General features: G+C 45.4%; 1 protein-coding gene across 14 annotated transcripts in view; it reads left to right on the forward strand.

Annotated features, from left to right (window-relative positions):
- The window catches only part of Mok (MOK protein kinase), a 45729-nt gene that overhangs the window by 516 nt on the left and 38759 nt on the right, over positions 1–6454 (forward strand). The window lies entirely within an intron of this gene.

Genomic DNA, 6454 nt, shown 5'->3' on the forward strand with positions numbered 1-6454 from the left:
CCCCCTTCCTTCCTCTAGCTATATGTTAGATCACACCTGCGGCCTCTTCCTGAACTTCCAGCCGTCAGTACTGAGGGCTTTGGGTAGGACTGCCCTGTGAAAGGACATTATTTGATACTTTTTGAATGAGGCAGCGCTGATTTTCAAGTTAAGAGGTTGCTTAGAAGTTGGGAAATTCGGCGGCCATTCTAGAGAGTAGAAGGGCTCTGAAATAGTGGACGGTTAGGTGGTTTGGTGTGTCTTCACAGCTACAGATGAGGCTGCCATAGGTGCAGAATTATAGCCGCTTCTCCGTGAAGATTAAATGGTGTTAGGTGTAATTATCTTGCATTTGCACTGCATCCTAGTTGTCATGCCATGATTTGTCTGTAACTTGAATCACATCACGTCATTTACAAGGCTTTTTATTTCTTCTGCTGAATAGTGTTTACATGATCATGGTTTTGTTTGGGGGTGTGATTTTCTTTGAGCACAGGATCTCATTTAGCCAAGATGGCCTCAAACTAGATAGGCTGGGCTTGAACTCCTGATCCTCCTCTCTCCATCTCTCAAATGCTGGGATCACAGGCTGTGCCACAGTGCCCTGCATGTTTACCATCTCCGTCGATGCCTGACAAAGCCTAGAGAAACCTTACACTTTTACTTTGTGGTGCATACTTGTAGACACATATTTTGTACCATAGGCCTCTTTTCCTTCTCAAGTATTTAGTTGGGAAGTTTTCAGTTGTGCAGAAGAGCTGCAGGAAGATCACCCTGCCAGTGTCTGAGCCTTTCCCCTCCAGGCACCCTGCCCTGGTTTTGCTCACTGTGCTCTGGTGTTTCTTTTTGTTTCTCTCTTTAATGCATGTACCCAGTCAGTGGTAGACATCATGGCATTTCACCAGTGGTGATTCAGCAGGTATGGACTGAAGAACAGGGACATGGGTCTAGGGGGATGGCTCAGTGAGTACAGCCCTCTCCTCAGGAGTTTGAGCACTGAGTTGGGATCCTGAGACCAAGGCAAAGCAGTAGTGGACACTCCTACAGCAAGACAGCAGGCAGACGGGAGACTCCCTGCAGGCCAGCTGGCACACTCAGCCGGAGGAGCCAAAAGCTCTGTCTCAAATGAGGCAGAAGATGAGGATCAGTACACCAGGTTGCCCTCTGACCTCCACACGTGCGTGCACCTTGGCGTGTGTGTGTGTGTGTGTGTGTGTGTGTGTATGTGTGTGTGCCTGCAAACACACAGACACAGAGAACAAAGACATTCCCTACAGTCATGTTACCACATTACCACGTTAATATATACATTACCCATATGCTAACATATTTAGGAAATTTAAGACCATGTCAAAACACTGTTATTTATGGTTTCTATTTCAGTCTTTCCAATTAGCCCATAACATCTATTATAGTTTTTTTTATTTTTTCAGAATCCAATTAGAATTGCAAATTTCATGTTGGTGTGTATTCCTTGGTCCCCTTTAACTGGTACAATTTTTGTCTTTTATGATGGCGACATTGGTAAAGAATCTAGACCAGGTGCTTTGCAGAATGTCTCCAAATATGGATTTGCCTGATAGTTTCCTCACGATGAGCTTTAAGTACCCTTGCCGGTGATATGTCATAGACCATGTCGGTGTGCCCCTTCCAGAGTGCTGGCCCTTGTAGTTTTGCTGAAGTTGGAATTGATCATTTGGTTGACCTGTTGATTCACCTTTGCCTCTTAGACCCTTAGTGCTAAAATTCCGAGGGGGGACCTCTCTTACCATGTCCTGTGTATGTTTGTATGTGCACGTGTAATGTGTCTCTATCCCTCACGTTTATGTTTAATTTTTCTATTTTTAGATTTTTGTTTTGTGACAGGGTCTCCCTGTAGCCTGGAACTCTCTATGTAGACCAGGTTGGCCTTAATTGTACAGAGATCCAGCTGCTTCTGCCTCCCAAGTGCTGGGGCTACCACTGTGTGCCATTATATCCCTCCCTTTATGAAAGATTCATGTTCAAATATATAATTTGCACTTTTGACATATGTTTTATGGTTTATTTTTAGTTTTTTGAAATAGGATCTTTCTGTAGTCCCAGTTGTCCTGGAGCTCAGGAAGATCCACGTGCCTCTGCCTCCTGAGTGTGAGATTAAAGGCCTGAACTAACATGCCTGGCCTGGCCTGGCCTGTTTTAAACTATTGAGTTTTTTTTTTTTTTTTAAGGTGTATATATGATTCATGTGTTGAGTGTGTGTGTGTGTGTGTGTGTGCATGTGTGTGCGTGTGAGTGTGCACGTTTGTGTGTGTGACTGTGCATGCCATGGCTGAAGTCAGAGGAAGATCTCAGGTGTCAGCCCTTGCCTTCTACCTTGTTTGTGGTGAGGTCTCTTGTTCACCACTGTGGTGCCTGAGCTGCAGGCTTTGGGGATTTGGGGATCCTCCTGTCTCCGCCTCCCACCCTCCCGTCCACACCCTGGGCTTACAGGTATGTGCTGCTGCACCCAACCTCTACTTGGATTCATGAATCTAAACTCAGATCCTCATACCTGCGTAGCAAGAGCTTTATCCACGGAGCCATCTCCCCAGACCCCTGTTTCAGTGTTTGAGGCAGGTATGTTACCTAGTACAGGCCGGCCTCCAACTTGAGGTCCTTCTGCTTCACCTGCCAAGGGGTGCACCATGATACCTGGCTGATGCCGCCTTTAAAAGTGTATCCAGTATTATTTGATTTTTCTTTCTTTTTTTAAAAATTTTTTATAAAGTGTTTTGTTTTGGGTTTTTTGTTTTATATTTTATTATTTTTATTTTATGTGTATGCGTATATTGCCTGCATGTAGGTAAGTGCACCCACATCCCCTCGCAAGACAGAAGAGGCTATCAGATGCCCTGGAACTGGAGTTACGGACAGTTGTTAGCTGCCATGTGGGTGCTGGGATTCAAACCTGGGTCTTCTGCAAGAACAGCCAGTGTTCTTAACCGCTGAGCCATCTCTCCAGCCCTGATTTTTCTTTTAGGTGGTCCTTTTGGCATTTTCAGGTATTTGGGTCAGTGTTGACATCTTTTGTCTCCTTTCTTTCTACCTCGGAATCCAGTCTGAGGATTAGTTTATTTTTTATTCTTCAGGCTTAAGTCCTGACCACTGACAAAATGCTTTACAGACAAAACATTCAGAACAAGAAACACAGGGGGAAACATGGCACAAGAGTAAACAGGAAGAGGGAGAAACGGCAAAATGAACCTCAGCTTGGGCAGAAGGCTGGGTGGGGTCTTTTTATTGTATGTGTGTGCATGCACATACATGTTCATCCCACAGTGCATATGTGGAAATCAGGGGATAACTTGTAGGAATCAGTTCTCCCTTTCCACCATGTCGGTCCTGGGGTTTGTACTTGGGTCATCAAGTGTCTCTCCCTGCTGAGCCTCTTACCAGCCAGAGTGGGGTCTCTATTAGGGTTTTTCACTTGATCTTAGCCAAAAGGCCAAGAAACAATTATTTTAGGATTTTCTAGGAATACTTTCTTCTTTTCTAGCCACTGTCTATGAGTTTAGGTATACACTCATCATTCTACAGAGCAGGGCTTCTTAAACTTCTGTTTTGTTTTATTTTGTTGTTTTGTTTTGTTTTGAGACAGGGTCTCCCTATAGCCCCAGCTGGCCTGGAACTCACTATGTAAACCAGACTGACCTTGAACTACCTGAGACCTGCCTGCCTCTGCCTCCTGAGTGCTGGGATTAAAGGTGTATGTGACCACACCCAGCTCACTTCTTAAACTTTTGCCCAAGAAATTTTTATATCAGCCTTAGTACATAGGTATATAAAATAGGTGTACAAATTAAACATTTACTCATAAATCATAAAGAAATTTATCTGAAACAGCTCTTTAGGGCTGGGGAGATGATTCAGCAAGTAAAAGCTCTTGCTGTACAAGCCCGAAGACCTGAATTCAGTCCTTGGAACCCATGTGAAAAAGCTAGACATGGAGGCAGACATCTGTCCCAGAAATACTAGGGCAGGATTGGAGGTGGAGACAAGAGCATTACCGGGAAACCTGCAGGCTGGCTAGGCTGGAGTGCACAGCTCAGAGAATCCTGCCTCAACCAACACCAGAAGGCTGGAACTGACTCCTGAAAATTATCGTTGGACCTCCACGTGATCACAATGGTATATGCTTGTGCACGCGTGCGTGCACACACATACATACACCTACACGCACACACACTAAATAGAACAGTTCTTTGGGATGGAAGCAAATTTGTATACTAATGAGGTGATATGCTTTTTTTTTTTTTTTGGTCTTTTTTGAGACAGGGCCTCCCTGTAGCCCCAGCTGTCCTGGAACTCACTATGTAGACCAGGCTGGCCTTGAACTCACAGAGATCTGCCTGCCTCTGCCTCCTGAATGTTGGGATCAAAGGCATGCGCCACCACGCCCGGCTCAGAAACTTAAATACAGTAAAACACCGCAGTTGAACCTACAAGGTATTGGAGCCAGCGTTCACTGGCATCATGAGCAGTGATGATGCACTCATTGCAAGTGTGCATGTCGTGTGCTCAGAGCCAAGGCTGCAGTGGATATGTGCAGCAGGCCAAGGCCACCAGCAGCACTGCACACTGATTGAGTCTGTGTCATTTTTGATCCTCGTATTCAGAAATCTTCATTGTTTTCAGCTTTTTCATGGCCCCAGGTTAGTTACAGCCCAAATACAGGATGTCAGCCACAGTTTAAGGAGCTGTGTGCGGGGCATTCCTGTCCTCTTTTGCCTTTTACATCATTTGAATGCAGACAGCAAAGTGTCTCACGGTGAAGTTAGAGTGTAGGCTTTGTGGTGAGCAGACATTGGCAACCTCAGGCCCTCAACTGGCGGACCTCATGCTGGTTTTCCTTCATTGTTCTGGTTTCTCAGAATAAATCTCTCCAATTTAGTGGAGTGAAATAAGAGTCAAGGGTTGGAGACAGGTGAGCATCGTACACACAGCAGAGACCTGCACCTCCAGACAAGATGGATGGGGTTTGCTTTTTATTTTTATGCTTTGAAGAATTATTTTTTAATCATTATTTTTTAAATTTTTATTTCATACAGAAGAATTCACTCCAAAGCAATTGACATTGAGACGTTTTCACATGCATTTCTAATCTCTATATACGTGACTATCACTGGTCACAGTCGCCCACCTTCTGAGCTCCTCGGCATCTGATTGTTATTGAATATGTTAATGCTGTTGTAATGAAATGCTTCTTCTAAGTATGTGGTTATTAAATAAATTATTAAAAAAAACAACAACAAACGTGCTATTTGGGGCCAGGGACATGGCTCAGTTGGTAAAGTGCTTGCCGTGTAAGCATGAGGATTTGAGTTTGATACTCAGCACTGGGGAAGTAGGGACATGCAGCCTAGTTGAATAGGCAGGCCCCAGGTCCCAGTGAAAAACCCTGTTTTAAGTATAAGGAGTTGAGCATGGTGGCGCACACCTTTAAGCCCAGCACTTAGGAGGCAGAGGCAGGCAGATCTCTGTGAGTTCCAAGGCCAGACTGGTCTACATAGCGAGTTCCAGGCCAGCTGGGGCTACAGGGAGATCCCGTGTCAATAAAATAAAACAAAATAAACAAAAATAATATAAAATGAATGGCTCCTGAGGAATGACACCTGAGATTGACCTCTGGCCTCCATGAATACGTGCACACACATACCTGCACACACATCAGTACATGCACACGTCATTTTCTCTCATAGTTGTCTTGCGCATTTCTTGAACAGTGCTCTGGAATCTACTCAGGCCTCTCTTGGAGCCACTCCTGCCCTTGCAGTGGGGTAGATGGTGGCTGGAGCTTAACAGCTTCCCTGTTTCTGGTGGCTGATGCGGCCAAAGCTGCAGCTGTCAGCCAGAATGCTACATGGGGCCTGGGCCACTGCATGTGGCTTGGGCTTCCTCACAACATGGCAGCTGAGTTCTGAGCATGAGTGCCCCAAGACTGTGGGGTAGAAGCTGCGTTTTGGTTGCTGACTGAGCCTGAGAAGTGGCACAGCCTCCTTACTGCAGTCCTCTGGATTCAAGGGAAGAGAACTCAGATCCACGTCTCACAGAGCAGAGTCAGTGATGTGCTATGCAGGAGTCTGTGGAACAGATCTCCAGAAACTTCCCACTTTGGAAAATAATCTCTTCAGCTTCAAACAACAGTAGTACCAGCTAGCTTAAAGGACGTTTCAAGGATTAGCTGAAAAGATCTGTGCAAAGCTTATAGCACAAGATCTGGCATGTGCTAAATTGGGAGTGAATTACTGCTATCCATTGGATGGAAGGCACGGGCTATAAGAAGGGAAAGAAGGAATAGATCTGTTGGGCTGGGCATGGTGGTGCACGCCTTCAATCCCAGCACTCAGGAGGCAAAAGCAGGCAGATTTCTGTGAGTTCAAGGCCAGCCTGGTCATGCACAAGTTGAGTTCTAGGCCAGCTGGAGCTACAGGGAGACCCTGTTTCAAAAAGACCA

Source organism: Nannospalax galili, unplaced genomic scaffold (genome assembly GCF_000622305.1).
Source record: "Nannospalax galili isolate Female #2095 unplaced genomic scaffold, S.galili_v1.0 scaffold188, whole genome shotgun sequence".
In the NCBI taxonomy this organism is placed as follows: domain Eukaryota; kingdom Metazoa; phylum Chordata; class Mammalia; order Rodentia; family Spalacidae; genus Nannospalax; species Nannospalax galili.